Genomic DNA, 24,101 nt, shown 5'->3' on the forward strand with positions numbered 1-24,101 from the left:
TTACTGTTGAATTCAGCTACCATGCCTAACCATAAGCTACACAATGGTTTATGGCTACTATCCTGTTGCCATCATCTGACAGTCACTACAAAAATCTTTCGATTCAGCAGTACCATCCATTTCATGGAAAAATCTGATTTGGCACCCTCCATCTAACACAAATACACCCTTGCAGTACTGAGCAAGTTATAAGAAAATTACTGTAATGCAGATGAAACAGTTCAAACAGCACTACTTCAGAGTTTTGCTTCCTTTTCCAGTCGATTTATGTTCATCCAATTCCAACAGCAAGTTTGTTTTCAATGGCTCTGGCTTCTTCATGGGTATCCCTTTTACAGGAGTTTGATCTTCCAATAAAAGAGATACAATTAATCATCCAGACTTACAAGCTGATGCTAGAGCTACATCTTGAGGAAAAGCATCTGTTTCCAAAGGAGGGTAGTCAGCCACCTTTTCTATGCAGCAGTTGCAGGTATGCAGCCCTCTGTTAATGCCAACTCTCATATGGCATGTTTTCCCCTTGTACTAAGAGGGGAGATGTATGCATTTTTGATGGAAGGACTAATTGTGGTGAACATATTAGTTTACAAGGTATTATAGACAGAACTTTCAGTTTTAACTGTTGCAGGACTATGTTTACTTATGGCAAAGTCGCTAGTCGTAATAACACGTGCTCATTAAAAGACATACTATTTTCCTTGGGGGAAAAAGTTGACTAAAGTCAAAACATTACAAATTTGCAACAGTTATTTAAGACACTAATGTTACAAGTGGTGCTGCAAGGTTTGTGAGTGTTCAAATTTGCATTTGGTTAAAGCACAATGATTTTAATATTAAGTCATTACTTGATGAGGTGGAAACTTTAGATTCTCAGATTCAACATGATTTAATTTTCGAACAATACAGAAATGTGTGTGATGACTGCGGTGGTGGTGCTGCAGTAGCGTTGTCACCTCGCAGTAAGATGTTGTCCTGTTCGATTCTCAACTAGAGTGTCTTCTGTGTGGAGACATGCGTGAATGGGCGTACCTTCGTTGAAGGTTGTGCATCAGGGCTGGCAACTCGGCACATAAAAATCTACTGCCAATCATTAGCGGACCGGAGTTCCGCTGTGGTGACCCCTAACTGGGAAAAGCCGAATGACACAACAACAACAGAAATGCGTGCGATAATGTATTTCAGAAAGTAGATATGAAGTGCAATTTGGTATTCAATAAAAAAACAAAAGAAATTATTGAGAGATTTCAAACAGTATGATAATAAAGAGGCATACCCTATAAAAAACATGTCACCTCCCCACCATGGTCCACATCCTAACGATACACAAGTACATGATAATGTCTCTGGAAGGGTAGGTAATTTCGTATCTGAAGATGTTTTGAAGGACCCTCCTCCCAGATATTCCTTTTAATGAGAATCACACCCAGTGTACCTCTGAGCAGCAGGATTTTCCATTTCTGCGCAGATCAGGCTGCCTGGCCAGTTGATCCAAACCAATATTAGATCCAGGTGCCAATATTCCAATATTCTATCCAGCTCCACAGGTGAAATCTCACCTGAGAAAGACAGGAGGGAGGAGGGGGTACTGATCATAGTAGAGAATGGGATAGTGCTGTCTTACAAAGATTTTAATATCTGTAACTATACAAATAAAGCCATTAACAGAAAAACACTTCTCTTTATTTCAAAAGGATTCAAATTTGTTCCAACCAGGAATTTTGATGAAGGTAACTTGTTGTTAGAGCTGAAACTATTTACTAGGAAACCAAACCTGGCAGTGTTCTTTTATGAGAAGAATAAAGGTAATCAGTATGGTGGCATAACTACAGTTACTGGCGAAACAATTAAAAGGAGCAGTAGTTTTAATTCTCCTCTACATCCTATAATTAATAGATTTAAAAAGGCTGTTACAGAGGATATTTATAGCATGGGCATTCATTTTAAAGTTAGCTTTTGCCACTTCAATCTTTCTCACCAGGAAAAGGTGTTATTGGACACTTTACATAAGGACAGATCCCTACGAATAATAAAACCCTAAATAGGGGATAGAACTGTCCTGTTTGATTCATTTGATTATTCTAGTGCAATGTGTAACCTTTTACACATCACTGAAACGTATCTGAATGCCTTTAGAAATCAAAGTAACATTGCTTATAGCAGAATTGATTCTTATTTGGAGGATTATTTGATTAATCAGAGAATAGACCTTGAGACTTATACATTTTTGAAAAACCCTAAACCTACTGTTGTCACCGTATTTAGTATCCTTAAAATTTACAAGGACATAATAAACCCCCCTTTTAGACATATAGTTGCTGCCCAAATGTCAAAGACGTATCACTTGGTGATGTTAGTTGACAGATGGCCTAAACCTATTCATGACACTGGACCACACTTATTGAGAGATTCATGGGATTTTTTTAGGATGTTTAAAAAATTAATATCTGGGAAAAAAACTTGTCTTTTTTACTATAGATGTTACATACTTGCTTACAGATATTCTTAGGGAAGAGGGTTTATAAATTTTCCATGATAGTTTAAAGGATTGTGAGTTTTTAACTAATGACAAAATTAATTTGATTACTGAGTTGACCTCCCTTGTTTTAGATCACAATTACATTTTCTTTGAAGGTGAATTTTTCAGGTAGACTAGGGGGGTAGCCATGGGCACTCCTGTTCTCCTCTATTTGCTAACCTAGTCTTGTTTGCGTTGGAAAGCAGATATGTTTTTAATAGCCCACTTTATCAATATATCCACCTGTACCTTAGACTTCTGGATGACATTTTTCTTTTATGGGCTGGTCAAGAATTTGATATCATACAGTTTGCTGATTACTTGAACAATACCACTAAGTTTTTAAGATTATTTCAAGTTATGACAAAGAGAAGATTAACTATCTTGACACATTAATTTCACATACAAATATGATTTTAAAATCTAAAGTGTATAGGAAAGCAACTCGTATCTACATTTTTCAAGTTGTCACCCTGTATCCCTGAAGAAGAGCCTTGCAAATGGCCAATGTATTTGGGTTGCCAGAATGAAGTCACACCCAGTCACACCCAGAATATGCTCCAGATGAATTGAGTGCATTAATTAACCAAAAGTTGGTCAAATATATCAGTAGCCAGGTACTATGTGAATGGGGTGGTAAGTATAAACCCCTAATGGAAATAGGGTTGGAGGAAACTGTTTACACTGAAAACCCAAGTGGGGTATAAACATGCTTTAGTTATCCAGTACAACCACCTTTCAACTGATGTGAAAAATATTGCTAGAAAAAAATGGAATACTTTTAAAGCTAATCCTGCACTTTACAATGTGGTAGGATCCGAGCCTGTTTTTACATATGAGAAAGCTTCTAATTTTAAAAATATGTTTGAAATTAATATTAGCACAAACAAGGGCATTAATGAGCAGCTTGTAGGTGCTACTCGATGTAGGTCCTGTAATCGATGCTCTTATATTTTGATAGGTGAGTCTTTAGTATTGCATAACATCTTGAAATCTAAGATTTATTTTGTACAAAGGGAAATGTTCATCTAAAGGAGTTGTGTATATTGCTAGATGTTCAAACTGTCCTGCATATTATTTGGGCAAATCTGAACACTGTTTTAGGAAGAGAATATACAAACACCTTTATGACATTTCAAATAAAAAAGAAAACAATGCATTATACAAACATACTTTGGTTTGTACATCTTATAAAAATTTTATTTTACTATCCTAGAAGAAGTACCTAAAAGTCTTCAAGGGGGTGGGTGGGAATTATGTTGGAATTTCGAGAATTACTTTGGGAACTTAGGCTAGTTCTCCTCCAGGCTTGAATGAGCATACATCAGTTTTATCTTTGCTTCACATAAAAGCTAAGAAATTATAGGTATTTATATAGCTAGTAAGAATTTTTCTAAGTGGACAAGTATTTTATATATTTTATGCAATTTCATGCTGTTTTATGTATATTAATTTTATTATATTTAGTATTTCATAATTGCTTAGTAGTTTATTTTTAGTGTGTGGTGACTTTAACTCATTATCCAATGATTTTATAGAAGATCACTTAAATGTAATGTGTTTTTAGTGTTTTGTTTTTTTATTCCCATGCTGTGGGGCGAACGTGCTCAATAAATTATTACACTTTGAATCCAGGTTTTTGGACCTTCCTCGTTTGGAGTTATTGTATTACAGTTACTACTTCAGAGTTCCTGGCACATTTTATTACATGTAGGTTTTTCAACAAACCACAAAAATAAATTACAAGACCGCAAAAAGTACCCATGAGAAAAAAATACAGCTAGGCAGGACTATCATAAAATACAGGTCCAAGAGTTCTAAAACATTTCATTACAACACATTCGGTTGAAGAAAACTGTGTTAATATTGTTCACAAACCAATTTTTATCATGAAACATTACATTATAAACTAAGAACAATGCATCAGTTAGCCCACAGCAGTTTATTTAAATAATACACAATGATTACAGAACATTTCAGTAAAATATTCCCTGCCATACAATAAGCATCAGTTTACATGTTTCACGCACACACACCTCACAGCTGTACCCATTATGAAGAATATTTCTCGTTTTGACTATTGATTTACATGTTCCTCAATGTTTCATATTGAAAAGGTCTGTTACAAAAATTATTAAAACTGAATTTATGTAACAAATATTCATGGAAAATATTAAAATCAGAGTAATTCATAAATAATTTTTTTAAAGTATAAAACACCATGTTAACCATGGTGTGAGCTTCTTATGTGAAGATGTTAATAAGTACTCAATTTTTTCCCATTTGTTCCTCACTATGACAAGGGAGGGTATTATTCCTCATTTTGGAGATGACAGATTGAGAGCTGACACAACCACAGCTTTCAGCTGCCCCTGATTTTGAACACTGTCTTTGAATTTGCTTCATATTTTTCATCTGTTTAGCATAAAATGTGTGGTTTGTGGCAAATAATTGAGGGCTTTAGCTAGTATTTACTTTATTTATTTTATTTTACATTTGTTGACCGGGCTGGTCCAACTGGATATATATCCATTTTCAGTGGAGGCCCAGGGAGAAAAGCTCCACATACAGAAGAATATTTACAAAGACATTGGTACATTACAAAGTTTTGGCAATCATTACATTTCATTGGATTTAGCTTATTAATAAGAAAAAATCCTAGTACGTAACAGCTATGGATATTCATACAAAATATGTACAATAACACTATTAAACTGTAAAGTCACACAAAAATCCTAGTGCATAACAGCTATGGATATTCAAACAAAATATGTACAATGACACGATTAAACTGTAAAGTCATACACACATTATTGTTAATAGAAAAGAAACAAGCTTATACAGGTAAGAAGATTAGTGACTAGGGACAGGTTAAGTAGTTAGTCTGGGTTAACACAGGGGCATAACCAGTGTGATTTAAGGTAGGGTTTTAGTTTGCTTTTAAATTGGTTAGTTGAGGATAGGGAGGTTAGGTGAATAGGGAGGGTGTTCCAGGTTTTACCCACTGTATTAGAGAACAATGAGTCACCATCCAAATTGTTGGTTTTACCTATTTGTACCAGAAGTTTGTTAGGTGAGCGTAGGGTTTTGAGATTATTATAGGGGGTGATAAAGTTAGTGAGTATTGGTGTATTTGTAGGTTGATACAAGATCTTATGGGCTACTATTAGTTGGTTCAGTAGTATTAGATTTGACAATTCTAACCAGCCTAGTTGATTAAGATTGCTGCAATGATGGGTTCTACAGGTTGACCCAGTTGCAAACCTGGCAATATTGTTGTAGGAGGTAGTCAGCTTATTCAGATTGCTTTTACATAGTTTGGTATAGATAGGAGAGGCATATAGTAGGGATGAGATTAGGTGGTTACGGGCAATAGTGGTCCTGGCTAGTGGAGTCAGAAAGGGTTTGATCCTGTAGAAGGAACCTCATTTTTTGTTTACTGTTTTTATAGTGTTATTAATAGGAGGCTCAAAGGTGGGGTTATTATCAATTAGTACCACAAGTAGTTTTGTGGTAGGATCAGGAGATATGATAATTCCATTGCTAGATGTTACAGTAATGTTAGGTGGGGTGGCCCTACTGGTGGGGGTGAATAGTAGCATTTTTGTTTTTTTTTTGGGTTCAAGAAGAGACATCGGTTTACAAGCCAATTTTATACTATGGTAAAGGTGTTTTGGGTTAGGGACTGAAGTTCTGATGGGGAAGTGGCTGAACATATAAGTGTTGAATCATCTGCATATTGGATACAGGTAGCTTGAGGTATTACAGAATAAAGGTAATTAGTAAAGATAGAGAAGAGCAGAGGAACCAGTATGGAGCCTTGAGGGACACCAAGGGCAACTGGGAGGTGAGAAGACAAGTTATTTTCCCATAGTACAGCCTGTTGCCTGTTATTTAAGTAGGATTGGAACCACTGTTTAGCAAGTGCATCCAATGACAGGTTTTTAAGTATGTTTATGAGGAGGTAGTGGTTAACCATGTCAAAGGCTTCTGACAGATCAATAAAGAGGGCTGAAGATAAAGTATCATTATTTCAATTTCTATCAATGCAGTCGGTAAAGGATAAGAGAGCAGAGGTGGTGCTATGAAATGGTCTGAAACCATGTTGGCAGGTGGCTAGTAAGTTGTTTTCTAGTAGATAGCTTAAAAGTTGCTTATGAATGCATTTCTCCATTATTTTTGCCAATGGGGATAATATGGCTATGGGCCTGTAGTTAGATAACTCTTTGGAATTACCACCTTTATGCAGGGGGATAATATGTGAAACTTTCCAGATTGATAGGATGGTTCCTTCAGAAATAGTTCTATTAATGAGGATGGATATGGAGTAGGCTATGCCTTTTGCAGATTTTTGCAGGTATTCTGCAGGTAGTAGGTCTGCAGAGAGGGTGGTGGGTTTAAGTTTCTGAATAAGAGTACAGACAAGGGATGTGGGAACAGGTTGAAAATTAAATAGAGGGGGGCTGTTGGAGATAGCAGTGGTAGAGGATATGGTGCCAGGGGATAGCTGATTAGCAAGGGATTGACTGGTCTCTGTGAAAAAAGTGTTAAAAGTTGGCTATTTGGTTGGGATTGTTGTGATCAGAGCCTGAGGGAGTAGGTGTGCCTGAGCAACCTGGGTGTAAGAGGTTATTGATGCCTGACCAGAATTTTTGAGGATTATTTTGGTGGGTTTGTTGAAGCTGACAGTAATAGTTTCTTTTATCTAACAATATGGCTTTTTTGTTTCGTTTCTTAGCTATCTGAACTTTAATTGTTCTGTAGGGCTTTTTGTTGCATGCCAGCTGGCCCAGAGTTTATTTCTTTTGAGGATTTTTTGTTTGGTAGTTTTGGAGAGCCATGAGGCTGGTTTAGTCCTAGTTCTAATTGTGCGTGTTGAAGCATGGCGATCTAGAGTGGCTAAGAATTTTGAATTGAAGTATTTGACTGCATCGTCTAATGGGAGGTGTTTCAGGGGTGACCCGTCACAAGCTTTAAGTTATTTTTGGAAGCTATCAGGGTTAAAATTTTTGTCAGTCCTTATTATCTTATAAATTTTTGGGTTTGGGATATCAGTCTTATACCTAATTAAAAAGGTGAGTGAGTGGTAACTTATATCTTCAGGGAGGGTACCTGTTTTGTAAGTTTGTTGATGACTATTGGTGAGAATCCAGTCTAGGGTGCTTTCCTTGTTATTAAGTTAGTTGGTTCTGGTAGGGGAGGTGATGGTTTGAGTAAAACCATATAGGTTAATATAAGTAGAAGGCTGTTCAGATGAACAGGACTTCCAGCTTATATTAAAGTCACCGGGTACTATGGTTTCTTGTGGGTAGTTGGTCGACTGGTCAACTGAGGATAGCTTCTAACGTGCTAGTATTATTGCCTGGGGGAAGGTAGATACAGATGATATACATGGATTTACATTTGTTGAGCTGAATCTTGGAAATAAGAATTTCTGCATTACTAGTTAGTGGAGGTTTGGAGTCTAACGAGGTCACTTGTAATCCAGACTTGTATAGTATAGCTACTCCTCCACCCTTCTTAGCATTACGGTCAAGTCTCAGGATATTATAGCCAGGGGGAATAACTACATTGTCTTGTACTGATGGCTTGAGACATGTTTCAGTGAGACAGAGGATGTCAAATGCATGTACATCCATAAGGGCATGTAGGTGAGCAACTTTATTATTTATGCTTCAAATATTGAGATGAACTATCAGGAGAGAGTTGGGGGGGCCTGGTAAGCAAGTCTGTGTTAGTAGGAGTTGGTGTGTAAGGCTTTGTGGTTGTGCTAGAGTTTGGGCCAGGTTTGGTTGTATATCACCATCTATAAGGGAGTGGACCAGTATGTAGAGTAAGTAATGCAACATTTGGGTTCAGACCTCATAACTTTCAGAAAATGCATGATAATGAAAACATTGTTACCTTAGTAGCACCAGTTTTCTATGTATATAAGAACAATCCATGAAACCTGCCCTTGATTTTGGCCTTTGGTCAGAAGAAGTATTTGTTTTTGCCCCAGACTGACTGTATCTTTAGGAAATGCATGCTAGTCAAACCTTTCCCGTGTAACGATCAGATTGTTTGTGTAACGATCAGATTGTTTGTGTAACGATCAGATTGTTTGTCTTTTCCTCATTCAGTTTGTCGTTTTCTGGCAAACCATTGAGGACTGAAATCACTAAATGATGAGACACAAATTTCACATTTTATACCCTTCAGAAAATACATGCTAATGCAAAACGTATTATTCTAGCAGCTTTTTAAGTGTATGCGAGTGAGAACTAAAATCGACCTCTGATTTCAGGCCTTTGCTTTCCCCCATGCCACAATTATTTCTGGTTTTGTCCTGGTCTGTATTAATTCATCAAAGGATCGGATCACGGAATGGCATTTCATCGAACCTCTCTCTTGTGGGGGGCTGTGCCCCCATACCCCCCGCTAATTATACCAACTTTGAGATCACACTACAGTGGTGAAAGGGCTAATGTCTTAATTCCCACCGTAATACAATCTCAGTCAGAACAGTTTGATGAATGGCATGCTCAAAAAATGCTGTCCAAAATGCCGTTCAATGAACCAGTTCTTCAATGAGTTAAGAGGGACCCGTTTTGTCCAGCATACTTGCACTAAGAGGAATAATACAAAACTTGTTATTCATGTAACTTTCATTATGAGACATACATCTGTCCCTGATTTAGGACTTTTTGTCAACCACATCATATCATTTTGCTTTGTACCCCCCCCACACACACACACACACACACACCATATCACATCTTCTGTTACTAGTTATTTTACAAGTTTCAGTAAACACACCTAGTCAGGTACTTATTTTGTGGCTGGTTAACTATTGTAATTGAAAATTTTTAAGTTTAAATCAGGAAATGGAGGATTGTTCAGTTAATCAGTTAAGAAGCTCAGCATTGGACAACCCAGTCCGGCTTTGTATTAGTGAAGTACCTCACAGGATGTGCAGTAGCAAGTCCCACCCAAACCCCATCTTTCCCCTAGGATTTCCTGATGGTGTGGTAAATCTACTAAATATTGATCTCTCTGTTATGCATCCATTGAAAATGGCCAGAAGTACACATACATTTCAATTGTCCCCATTTTGTGGCTCAACATTTTCTTGTTTTCCTCCTGATGCCTCCTAAAACTGACAGTTTAGGGAAAAGGATGGTGGATTAAACTGTGTTATGACATATGTCAGTGGCTTGGTGCATTAGTAGGGAAGGATAGGAAGGTAACAGACATTTGTATGAGCAGGAGCAACGATTGGACATACAGAATAAATAAGGAAGAAACAGGGTTTATATTGTTCTGTAGATATATGTAATACACACGGCACAATAGATTTGGTGGTAACAGCTGTGACTTTGAACCATGTTGCAAATATCTCAATCACTAATGTGAAAGCACAGGCCTAAGATATGGCTTTACCATCTTTTTCTTCATGATCCTGTGTGTCTGTATCATTACTACTATAGTCTGCTCACTTGTCTATGTTTACTTTTAAAACGGCTCATCAGCTCCACTCATCATTTTCAATACCTTCTCTGCATTTTCCCTGCATTTTATTTCCCAAAAATACCTGCAGAATGAAGCACACCATATTAGTTGTGAGTAAACCCTGCACAATGAAGTTGCCTTCATATCCTTAAGTTCTTTTGTTTTGAGCTAAGAACCTCATCATTCTGTTTGCCATTCTGATTTCTTTCTAACTTTACACCTAATAATACATCTTAGTTATAATGATCACAGGTCATTCTATTTCTCCATTCAGTCTCAGTTCCTTGTAGTATGTGTTTACAAAAAGAAAAATGTCCTCTTCCACAAAAAAAAAAAAAAAAAAAAAAAAGAAGCAAAGCAGGTAGCTAGATCATCATATCCAATGTTGTGAAACCACCAGAAAAAGAACATAACAGTACATAACAGTTAGGATATCAGAGGAACACGGACATTTTTTCTCTCTTTTCCAGCAAATACAAAATATGCTAACATACACACCAGACTGGACTTAAAGAGGCTGAGTCATCCACCAGCCTTTCAGGGCAAGTTTGGCTCTGCAAATCCAAGTAGGCAAAAACAACAACAATAACAAAATCCTCTCTTGGAAAGAAATCAGTCAGAAAATAAATTAAGATATTGTCTGTAGCTTTATTTAAAGGGAATTAATCAGCTCTCCAAATACACCTGCAGACAATAGAATTGGGTTTAATTAATTCTTGCATTATCTTGTCCGCAAACTGCAAATGGGAATGCTTTCTTTCACTTTGCACCCCTGGTGTTTACCAATACCCCTCCCCTAAGAAGAAAGCAGTAATTTCATTTTAACAAAAGCAATGTTCTAATTACTGTTGCGAAAAGCATTCTTTTTTGGAGTGGGGAGGGTCCGAGTGAAAACTAAAATGCAGCTTTTTTTTTTGCAGATAGTGTTAGATTTTGTTTCTGGCTTTTCCTACCCCCTGGCTGGCCACAGTGTACACTATCATGTTGTTTGTCTCTTCCCAGTTAGGGGTCACCACAGGGGAACTCCGGTCCACTAATGATTGGCAGCAGATTTTTTTTATGGTGCCGAGTTGCCAGCCCGATGCCCAACCTTCAACGAAGGCATGCCCTTTCACGTATGTCTTTCGGAGGCCACTCGACCATGGGGAGGACATGTAGACTCCACAGAGAAGGCACTCCAGCCTGAGAATCTACAAGGAGAACCTCTTGCTGTGAGGCAACAACGCTATCGCTGTACCACCGCGGCTATACCTGCCATCTTTATTGAGTAGCAGCATATTGTCCTGTACCTCCTTTACTCCGACTAGAAACTGAGCTACTGGTGTAAAACATTGCTTCTTCCATCCTCCCCCATCCAAACACTCAACTATTTGTAAGACAAGAAGAGAGGGAAAGTGGTGTTACAGATGTCTTGCCTTAACTTACACCAAAGGAAAATACATATGACACAGATATTGTCATAGTCTTGTATTTTCCCTTTGGTGTGTTTTTTTTTGTGTTTACAAAGGTCATTTTGCACAATGCCAACATTAATGTTGCTTGGTGAGTCTTTCATTTACACAATATTAGATTTCCTGGTCTTCCCATGTGGTTAAGATAAGGAGAGACATGACAAGATTTTGAACCCTAATGTCACAAACCTCCCTGCTTTCTGTGGTATGATCTGTATCGTAATGAATATAATCAAACATTTTTAATTTAATCTTCTAATTTAACAGAATTATTTAGATAGCTCCTACTGCAAACTGCAGTTCCTTGCAGCACATTATTAGGTATTGCAACAACCTTTAATTCATTCTGGTAGCTGGTGGCCAACAATTGAAATGTGACATGAATAAGCCAATCATGAAACCTTTAAAGATGCACCTAAAATGTTACTTTTGAACAAGAGTATTGAAAACTGATAATGTTATGTGCCTGGATTTGGTAAGTTAATACACTGAAAGGGTCTAATGCTTAAAATTTTGAAATACCCACTATACTATACTTTGGAATAAACAGAAATGCACCACAGCATTTAAGGCACTTGTTTGAAATGACCTTATCCTATCTCAGTTCCACAAAGAAAGATAAGGAATTCAAAAATTATGCAAACCACTTCTGCTGTAACTCCAAAAATTTATCTCCCTTACACTCTGTTGTAAATGTAGTGGTGTGTTTTGGAAGTAGGAAACGGGATGTTATGTTATGCTGTGTTTAGACAAATACCTTTTAATAGGGTACACTGGTTCCTGTTCGGTTGCTTAATGTAAACAATTTAACAGTATAATGTTTATATCGCATAAATGGTACATGCATGCTTGCTTTATTTAAGAGTAAATACAAATAGGCATGTTACACTGTTTGTATTCCATTCTGGATACACATAGGCATGTTACACTGTTTGTATTCCATTCTGGATGCACATAGGCATGTTACACAGTTTGTATTCCATTCTGGATGCACATAGGCATGTTACACTGTTTGTATTCCATTCTGGATGCACATAGGCATGTTACACTGTGTGTGTTCCATTCTGGATACACATAGACATGTTACACTGTTTGTATTCCATTCTGGATGCACATAGGCATGTTACACTGTTTGTATTCCATTCTGGAACTTTGCTTCACAGACTTTCACTAAAAATGGACACTGTCTAATGTATCTTACTGGTTAGCATAACCAAATGAATAATATATAAACTCAAGCCTCAAAATGTCACATAGCTTCAGTTATTTTCTATATATATATATTTTGCTTAGGGCTTTTATGATCATTAATGGTTGTTGTATGTCATGAATAAAAACATGGATATTTGAAGTCTTTTCAGAAATCATTTCCATGTACTTGCATAAGATTTCAGCATGACTTACAAAAGCATACTCCTGTCCACAATTCCAAAAATGGACAGCTGCTGTATTCATTGGACTCTGTAAAAATTACCATACTTTAAATTGTATGTCAAATGGCTGCAAACGAAACTGACAGCATTGAAAGCATTTGATACTGATATTTCGGACACTAAAATAAATGTGATTTTCAGTATTTCTGACCTACATTTTCAATACTGTAACCATATAGCTATTGACTATATCATGAATTACATGGGAAACAATAAATTCAGCTTTCACTTGCAAAACCAGCCTTTCATATTTAAACAATATTTCTGTGACAGTTCTCAAAGCAAAATAAATAAAATTGACTAGGATATAGTTAACAACTGAAGTAAATACCAAAACCACATCAAAAGTGATCGAGGAGAACTCAAACAGTAAAACCAACACACCTCGTGGAATCAGATCTGATACCAGTGAAGAGTCCAGATAACAAAATACTTCAATTTATTAACAAGCCACAAACTGAGCTAAGCGCTTTCGTCCGCCACACTACAGGACTTTATCAAAACAGTTATATAAACCCAAAAGGTAGCTATTATTCTTTAGTTAATTGATAATTAGTTAAATTATTCAATCATTCAATATAAATTGCCTATTTACATTAAAACAAACAGGTTATTTTAAAAAACTGTAGTATAATAAGTAAAAATAAAATAAGTGTAATTAAATGTATAATACTAAATAGTTTTTGTTACACTTTAACAATTCATAATACAGTTGCCCTATTTTTTAATATGGGTACAAGTGAAACACGATCATTTAACCCTGGGGGATTAGTGCAGTTTAAAAATAACTGCCATCTAATTTCACTTCTATAAATGTAATTTGACCAGTCCCCCCAATATCTTTCCTAATAATTTCTAGAATCCCAAAACAGAATCCTAGCTTAACCTCAGAAAAAAGTGTTGTTGTTGTTGTCTTTCGGCTTTTCCCGGTTAGGGGTCGCCACAGTGGAACTCCAGTCTGCTAATGATTGGTAGTTGATTTTTATGTGCTGAGTTATCAGCCCTGACACACAGCCTTCATGAAGGTACGCCCATTCACGCATGTCTCCACACAGAAAACGCTCTAGCTGAGAATCGAACCGGACAGCATCTTACTGTGAGGTGACAACGCTACTGCAGCACCACCACTGCGGGTACTTGTTTATATAATGCATTGTTGCCATTTTGTGTTTCAATGGCATAAAGGTGTTCATATATTCTTTTACGCACGGACCTCTCTGTTTTCCCCCACATAAAACACATGACAATCCTGGCAAATAACTATGTACACTAACCCACTATTATCACAGTTACCTTTTTTCAACCATATTTTTCTCTGGGGGTCACCTATTCCTAATTCCTCTCCTTTGTATATATAAGGACAATACTTAAAAAACACAACTAGTTGTACCTCCTTGAGTTGATTGCTGGTGGGTAGGGTGTTCAAAAATACATTTTAAATTGTGTCCCACTTTAGTTGTAAATGCTGCTAGCATAAATACAACATATTTATGGACAGTTTAGTATATCATGCCAACCAGCATGTTTTGGTTTGCTTGGATAAAAAATGAGTACCCATGGGACACCCACACAGGTACAGGAAAAACATGGAAAATGTCACAAAGACCGTGAACATAGGTCATGGCAGTCTCCTCAAACCCTAGAGAATACTGGAGCTTTGAAGCAGATATCTTACTACACCACCATATTGCTTGAGCACAAGAAGTTTGACACTAGATGTGTGTGTTAGCAGGATGTAGAATTACATTTAATATCACTCAAAGTTCTCAGGAGAAAATGAGAGTTCAGTTAAGAGTTAGGGACTAGGCCTTTTTAGCATCTTATAGAAGCCTAACATTCCTCACTCTACATTTGCTACTGAAATAATTCTGAATTTAGGAAGTGTAATATGATGCACTAATTGTTATTTAGACCACTAATAATAATTATTAGAATACTTAGGAAACAACAAAATGACCTTTTAAGAATTTTTATCTAAAACTGCATAATTCAACAAACACTCCAGCACCTCAACTAAAGGTCTTCCAGTGAGTCAAGATATTTACTAATCCACATCTTAGTAAAGAGAGAGGAAATTATCCTTGTCGGACCATGTTGTAAACCAAGAGTTTTGACAGATTAGTTTGGATGAACTCATTTCCAAACTTTGTACTTTCAACACACCTTTACTTCCGTGACTTGAGGCTACTTTTTGGAATCTTCTCAACTCCTAAAGTGCTCCTAAGAACAGTTAAGGGGCTAGCTGGAGATCAGAATAATAGACAACATTCTAGTCTGGAGTGGTGCAAAGCACAGCAATATGGTAGGTGATTTATACAATTGTTGGAAAGACTAAGATCCCAAGGTCAGAAGCTTTGTAAAACCAAATGCCAGATATGTGGCATTCCTTTGAGGTGTATCAGACATATATTGATGAAAAGCATCTTCAGTTAGATTATAATATTAGAGCTATTGTGGATATAAAGAATTAGAGTTATTGTGAATATAAAGAAGCCTACTGATAAACCATCCCTTGTTCATTTCTTAGGTATGGTATAGTATTTGTCTAACTTCATGCCGCACTTAATGCTAGTACAAAACCTGCTAGAAAATGGTGCAGCATTGTGATGGTCAGCAAATTAAGAAAATTATTTCTGGTTGATGAAGTATTGAGTAACCACAGCATTGACTCTCAAATAAGACATGATGATGTCAACAACAATGCAGATTCATACTAGTCAACAAAGGCAGGTACAATTTTTTTACTGGGGAGTAGGCTTCCAACATATGAATCCTTGGTAAAAAGGGCATACATGATGCAAAAAGCATAAAATACATTTCTGTGTATAGATTTTGTCTGCTAGATGTTCCGCAATTATATTTACCTGTATGTCAACAGTACAACAGTGGAATCTACGCACACACTGCTTCAAAATATTTTGCAAAGTCCTTTCAGAAAGCTCCAAGATTTGTACAAAGGATACTATTGTCACTACAGAAATCTAAGTTGCAAATACAATAAATACCATGAACGCTTATGTCTGTTTTGGATACTCCAAAAAATGCATGCATTACTCAGTGCAAAGAAGACCTTTCAGAAAATGAGCTGGACATACCATGCATTGTATTGTACTAACGAATGATGGAAGTCAATCTCCAAGAGCTGGAAGAGTACACTATAGATTTGAACTACAGTTGATTAGAATTGCTGTTATGGCAGGGTGGCCTGATGGGATTACATTACTATATTCTCTCATTAGACCATATTTCCTCTTTAGAACTGTTGTGTATTCAGAACCTGATTTTTGGAGATGACCATAGTTATGCAGGTAGGTGGCAATATGTTAGAAAAATACATGATTTATACCTTGGCAAAATAAAATGCAAGGAAAGAACATGTAATGTCATGGACTGGCCAAATATAACAGTGCAGACTATGATGTTGATACAGAACTGAGTGATGTGTGGCATGTTCAAAAAGCAGAGCCAAAAGAAGGAAGTCATAAAGCAGAACATTCCGTCTCTACCATGGCTAAAATTGAAAACAGACTTATTTGAGTACAAGAATTTACATTTGCTTTTATGATCATTACTGAAAGTACCCTGACAGGAGTACAACTGAAGGCTACTACAAGTCATAGGATCGTAGGAGGCTACTAGGTTATTGACCCTAAGGCCACTACAAGCCTAGCCATTTTATATCCTTGTTATCTTATGGACCAAGATATATAGTCTATGTTTGCGTGCGAATCTAAGATCAACACTAGCTGCCCCTGTCGAAGAGGGACATAGGTGAAACCCCCAGTGTAAATTTACGGTTTCCCATCCAATTGTCTAGGTTACACTTAAATAGAATCATTGAGGAGCTCTGTTTTACATGAATTGTGAGTTTGCTCCAGAGAAGTGGCAACCTCTGGGAGACATATCTGTCACTCCAGCATGTCCTGTTAATATCACAGGCAAAGTTAAGATCCGTAGAGCAAGAGAATCTTGTCCCATTGGATTTGTGGATATGCAGCAGCTTCAACAAGGCAGGGTCTGAGATTGCTATGTAGGCCAGGCACAAGTCACCTCTAAGCAGTCCATATGATACTGAGTAAAGTGATAGGGCCTTCAGTCTGTCTGTGTAGGTCATGTGTTACAGACCTTGCATTTTCTTAGTAAGAATCCTGTGAGGTCTGTCCAGATGCTGCAGATGTCTGGTGAGATACATACAGAAGGGAGCATTGTACTCTATAATTCCTCTATACTCGGCTGTCATCAGACCAGTAATAACCTCTTTAGCTTTGGATGCTACACCCTTGCCTTTGAGGTGCGCAATGTAGAAGGCCTTTTTTACTACTGTGGACACCTGATGATCAAAATTAAGGCTGCTATCAACTTGCATTCTTAATCTCTCACCACTGGGTTTGAACTTAGGGGGATATTATTAATGTTTTAATTATCAGGGTTTTCTCCTTTGCTGAAGGGGTGATAATGCATTTTTTTTGCATTTAGTTTTAAGTCTGTGGCTTTGACACCAATCATTTGTCTGTGTAAGCCCATTTTGCAGTATGTTGACATATTTGGGGAATTTCAATGATTGCACCCAGTTTGTAGTCATCAGCAAACTTGATAAGCCATATGCCATCTATTTTCACCTGGACTTTTGAAAAAGAGACACCAAACAGTAGGAGGCCTAATGCAGATCCCTATGGAACACCACTGGCAATATGTCTGCTAGTAGAGTTGGCATACCCAATGTTGACTGTATGTGTTCTGCTTGTGAGCAGGTTGGCAACTCATCTAGTAACATAAGGGTTAATCCACAGCTGGGTGAGTTTCTCAATGATGCCTGAGTGAGAGATTGTGTCAAAGGCCTTGGCTAGGTCAAGGTAAGCAGTGTGAACTGTTTTGCGTTCATCCAAGGCCTTGGTTACATTCTTGAAGAAGTCCACCAGGGTTAGCAGGCAAGATCTGCCCTTAACAAAGCCAAACTGAGTCAGATCAAGAGTTTGAAGGTCACTTATATCCTTATTGATAAGATCCATGATGATTCTCTCCAAGGCCTAACAGATAAGGTTGGTTAGGCTTATCAGTCTGTAATGTCTGGGGTTAGTTGAGGGACCCCCTTTGTGTAAGGGGATTACTGTTGCTGTTTTCCTACTCAGCTGGAACAAAACCAGTGCTTAAACTGAGATTGAAGAGTGTGCTCAGAAGTTCTGCTAACTCCTGTTTTAGACCATTTAATAGGCAGCTTGGGATGTTGTCTGGTCCCATAGAGGCTGTATTTTTGGCTTTGGAGAATATGGCTATGACCTGCTCTCTTGAGATACTAGGCAGAGGACTGGTGACAGATGTCTATGATTGGTGGGGACAAGGGTGTGAAGTTTTCATTAAACCTGTCTGCTAGCAGGTTGGTGATGTCCTCAGGTTCAGTATAACTGGTACCATCCACAGCTAGTTCAGCACAAAGCTGGGCCTTTCCTTTTAGAGTTTGGATGTAGCTAAAGAATACTTTGTGATTTATCTTAGCTAGGGATGCTAATTTAGTTTCATAATTAGCTTTAGAGGACTTTACAAAATATCTAATCTGCTTGTTTATGCTTTGGAGGGAGTTATTCCTTTGCTGGGACTGTTCCCCTCTTGTTTTTAGACAGCAGTTTCTTTCTCTTATTGTATAACATATTTATGCTGGATGTCCACCCGGGTGGCTTATTTTTTGTGAGGATCTTGATTTGATTTGATCTGTTCCAGTACATCTGAGTCTATATATAGGTGTCTATAAAGGACATTTGTGTACACCTCAGTATAGGGATCATTGCTGTCAGTGTTGGCAGGGGGTCTGAAACTATTGATTTAATGATCATTTCAATGAAGTCTGTATTTTCCAGGAATGGGTGAATAGGTGCTGTAATTTATTTTATTTATTTATTTATTTATTTATTTATTAGCATTTGTACTGGTATAGTGGAACTGGGCAAGAGTCTTGGCAACAAAACTCAACTCAAAATACTTAAAATTAAGTTAACAAAAGCTTACAGTAAGAGATAGGACTACAAATCTTGCATTACAAAAAATAAAAAAATACTAACACTTAGTTAATAGAGGACAAAAGGTACATGTTACAGGGGTGAGCAGGTAGTCTTAACTATTAAACCAAAGCAGAAAAGAAGTAAGTGCTCCCTATTAAAATTTGGGCACTTGAAATGCCAAATGCCAAAGAAGTCAAAAAAAAAAAAGACAGAAAACCCCAGAAAAGAGCAAATCTCGAAGGTTACTTTTCTCCTTTAAACTTCTTTTTTGCAGGTGGGGGTAAGCCACCCTGTATCCCCAATAAATACCATGTCTTAGAGAAAAGAGAATATTACAGGAAATGGCCATCTCTGACTTTGTATATGTAAATCCATTTTTTCAACCACTCAGTCTCCATGTTTTACCCCCTCACATCCCTAACTATATATACCAACTCAGATCACACTGTGATGGGGAAAAGGGCAAACCTGTGGTGCTGGCAAATTTGTTACTTACCCTGTAAAAATTTCAATGTTTGCTGATGTTAGTTTCAATGGATATGCATCAATGAATAAGCTGTCGATAAAAGAAGATTTCAACAATCAAATATAGACCTGGGTAAAATAGATGCTAGGAGTAATTTCTAAGGTATGATAGAATAGTGAGTAGATGTAGGGATACTGAGCTAGAAGATAGAAGAGAGTAGTGAAGCAGGTTGGATGATGCGTGTGAGAGGCAAAGAGAAGGTTTAACAGAGGGGATGAGGTATGGGAGATATAGCTAAAGAGGGTTCATAGGTAAAACATAGGTAGCTGGAAGAGAGTGTGTAAAGGATGTCAGTAAGAATTATTTCATGTGGATGAATATTTTTAGCACTTGGAGGATGAAGTTAAGTAGGTGTTAAGGAACTGAGGTATTACACAGGTGAATGGAATGGACATGACCATGTTTCCATCAGATGTTGTTTGTTTTAGGGTGTGTGGGATGGAGTTCAAGATTTTGGATATATAGGAGGAACAGAGGGAAGCGTCTGCAGAGTTATTAGAATTTTGTGACTCAGTAGGTGTTTGTGGAGCTGGTACAGTAGTGATGAATTATGCAGGTGTTGCTAAGACATTTATCTGATTTGCACACCGAGTACAGTGACTAACTGAGAACAGGATAGGAGATGTTGCAGTTCAGTCCATTGGAGTTGTTTTAGAGGTAAACAGTGGAGAGAATTAGCAGCAAAGTGTGCTACTTTTTTGTACCTGGGATTAGGTAGCTTGCAGATTTATAAAAATGGGAGCACCATATAGAAGGGATGGAAGTACATTAACTTGTGGCAGTGGTTTTCCTACTGTCATCTGTAAGGTAGTGCTTAATCTTATAAAGCGCACCCAGTTGTTTGATTTTTTTTTACTACTTGCTTTTGATGAAAGTAAAATTTCATTCTTTCATCAATTATGGTCCATAGAAGTTTTATTATTTGGGTTACTATTTCAATTTTAGTATAATACACCTGCCCTGAAAACCATCATCTATCCCCACTCCAACTCCAAATCACTCCAGTCATCTAATAGACTATTAGTGCAAACCATCAAATCCAACAACTCAGCTGGTGACTCCCTGTTCGCAAACTCTGCTGGCAAATTTTGGAATTCCCTTCCTGCTAACATTACCCTGGATACTACCCTATCTCAATTTAAAATAGCTCTCAAGGAGTATTTCAAGTCTCAGTGGATATGTCCCTGCTCCAAGCCTGACTAAATCTTTATGCATACAGGTGTACCTATCCTATGTCTGTAAGTGATACTTAAATATCTTTGTTAAGCCGGTTTAGAAAATTGTTAGACTATACAAATTTAACTGTACTATAAAATGTGGTATATTTCCATAACTTTAACTAGACTGTAAAATGATCCCAGGATGCACCACCACTACTTTCCCCAGATCCTTTCACATTAGCTAGCTAGCATCGGTCCTTTACTTTTCATAGAGCTTCTTTCTGAAAGTTTTCTGTCAGGAAATTCTTTAATCTTTTAATCTTTACCCAAAAGCCGTTTTTTAGCTATGTGTTAGAGAATGTTTAGTGTTTTTTGTGAAATTTTAATTTTGTGTGGGAAAGGTTTCTGTTTGCTTGCAACTATAAAATGTCCATCACCGATGATCACTCCTTGTCGTGTACGTTGTTTAGGCAAACACCTTTCAGGGACTCTGCAGCGTCAGCTTTTTCCTCTAGGGTCCTCCAAGAAGAGAGGAAGAATTGATTGAAAAGGGCTTATCAAACCCTCCTTGAGAGGAGGAGGCCTTTCCTTCTTCTCTCCAGCTAAGAAAAAATCGTCGGCTCCCCGACCAGCCCGGGAACCGACCACCACCTAGGCTAGGCAGGCTTTCATTCTCCATTGGCACTCGACTCCGAGCCGGGCGAACGGTCTCGCCTGATCCTCGTCTCTCAGTCTCTCGTTTGAGCCGGGCGCTGCGGGGGGCTTGAGTCACTTCAGCCCTCATCGGGTTCCACTGACCGATGAGGGTTCTGACTCGAACTCTTCTGCCTGGTGCCCTTCCCTCTCGCCCCCCTCGGCTATGAATCTCTTTCGGCGGTGCTCCTGGCACTGAGGAATCGGGCGGTGGATCCTCCGGAGGGCCCAGTCCTTCGGTTCGGGGACCTTCGTCGGTTCTCCGGATCAGTGGGATCCGTTCCCCTCCTTCCAGCTCCTAGGATTTTCTAGTCTCCTGGGTTCTCCGGATTCCGGTTTTCGCTGTCTCCTTCGGGCGATTAGGCCATCCTAGACATTTTCTCTCTCCTCCAACAGCCTGCGGCACCATTGGAGGCCCCTGCTGGAGTGGAGGCGTTGGGTTTCACCATGGAGTTGGGAGCTCGCCTCATTTTCGGCGTGCGGGTGGGCCCCAACTCCACCTCCTCCTCGGAACTCCGGGGGGCCTCGGTCGGCCGGACCTCTCGCTTGGGCGATCACCGGTGCATGACCCTTGAGGGGGTTCCGTCTACTATTCTAGTGCATGGCCTTGGACCTCCCCACTGTGGTGGGACCTTCCCAGGACTGCTGGGACCTTCTGGGTGGGCCAAAGGAGTCCTCGCTACCTCCTGCAGTCTCTACACCACGGAGACTGGACTCTGGCCTCCTACCTTGACTAGTCCCACCAGAAGAGACACCTTGAGGTGGGGGCCTGAGGAGACCCCTGGAGCCTCTTCACCCTGAGGGACCCCCCCTGGAGGTTTCTTGCGGGAGGTCCCCAGAACCCCATCTGTGCAAGAGGAAAGAGGAAGCACTCCTGAAGAGGGAAGCACGCCGGGTCCTTGATGATCGATCAGATCCCACACCCCTATCCTCATGAGATGGGGGTCTTCTTTGCAGACATCTTGATGATGTCTCCAGAGGCCCCTGCTTCAAACCCCCCAAACCCCTCAGTGCTGTGTTCTCATTCCCCTTCAACTTCTTCGGCTCATTCTGGTGTCCCTCTCCTGCCCTTGAGCGAGCTCCACCCTGATCTGCCTTATCAAGGGAGCCTGGAGGACTCTTGTGGGTCGACGGGGCCTCCTGCACCCAAATAAATTCTTACCAGCACCATCAGAAGGTTCTTCTGTCAAAAGGTGTGGCAGAGAATGAGAGACTTGGTGCATCTGCTAACCAGCTGGATGTACATGCAGTTCAGCCGTCGCATGCAGAGGCTTAAGGAGTCAGTTCTAGGAGCTTGCAGATGACATGAAGCTACCCTCAGTTCACCCTGGCCTTTACTTTAAGGTCCAGGAACTCCCTGGCCCTCCTTCAAGGTTTCTCAGAGGGATCAAGGCTTCTGACTCTGATACCATCTTTGGCTGAACAGCTCTGAGCAGCTGCTGGTTGCAGTTGGCTGTCAGTTGGCCTCACGCAACCCCGTCCTCCAGGCTGTCGTCACTCAGGCCTCTGGCATAGAGGAGCGCTCCATGAGTGAAACTCGCTGCGGGTGGTTCCCTGGCCACAGGAGGCAAATACAGCTCCGCCTGTGTCATTTTTTGAAGCCAAGCCTCGAGCACATGCTGATGCTGTGGGACCCGCTTAATTCTTTGTTTGGAATTAAGGTAAAGGTAAAGGTGAGATTTGTGTGCAGAAGGTAAGAGGGGAAGACTTTGTGAGACAAGGCACACACCTTCCCCTGCTGGAGGGCTGGGAAATCTAAAAGAGAGGGATCACAGAAGTCTTGAAACCCCCTGGGCCTTATCCCCGCGAGGAATTTCATTCTCTGGAAGATGGCCAGGGGCCTTCCACTCCACTGGGACGGCCACCGCTAGAGGCTTTCATGGGGGTTCACACATCACTGAAGAAGAACTGGGGCTATGCAGCCTCCTTACAGTGGGGGTGGTACAGATTCAAGGGAATGCCAGGGCCTATCCCTTTCAGGGGATGGGTGTGATTTGAATCCGAGCCCCGTTACATGTCACCTGTTCACACCATCATCGGCCAAAAGAAATCCAAAAATCCACCCAGCCATTGAGTCACAGCCTTATCCAGGCTGGCAAAGGTCATCCCTTTTCCCGCAGAACAGATCGAACCGGAGGGACTTAAACAAGATTCTAATTTAGGCCAAAAATCAGGGAAAAATGTGGCCCAAGATGGGGGGACTTGAGGAATTGATTTTCAAAAAAGTCCCTATTCAGTGTGCATGAAAAGATCTCCCATTTTCTAGTCATGGTTTGTTAGATTTCCAAGCTGTAAGGATTGCCTATCACAATCCAGATTGATCTCCAGGAGACATTGTTTTCAACTGTTGATCAGTCATTCTCATGTTCCACCGCAACGCTGGTACCATAGATTCAGTCATTTTCAGCATTCCGCACTGCCGGTGGATGACTGCTCACCATCCAGGTGCCAGATTCTACATTGGCACATTGGCATCCCAGATCCTGGCCCTAACTGCCACCCAAGTAAGTTGCTCACCCTGAACATCTAAGCCACCATATCTTTCCAGGCTTCCCTTATTGACTGGCCTAACTGGGCCCTCAACTGTGCACTATGGCAGAATCTACGACATACCATTCAACTAGTGATATCCCACCATCTCTTCGATAAGGTTCATCTTCCTGGTGAAGCTATCAGTTTATACAGGCTCATCACGAGAGGTTAGACTCAGACTGCTCAAGTCCCAGGATGGCTTCGCAGATGTGGGTTACAGACAGGGATGGTCCTATACAGGCTCAAGTCCCGGCCTATATTCTCAAGCCCCAGTGGCCAGGCAGCACACAGCTGGTGCACTCTTATC

This window comes from Protopterus annectens, chromosome 7.part0 (genome assembly GCF_019279795.1).
Source record: "Protopterus annectens isolate FY-2018-M chromosome 7.part0, PAN1.0, whole genome shotgun sequence".
NCBI classification, from domain to species: Eukaryota; Metazoa; Chordata; order Ceratodontiformes; family Protopteridae; genus Protopterus; species Protopterus annectens.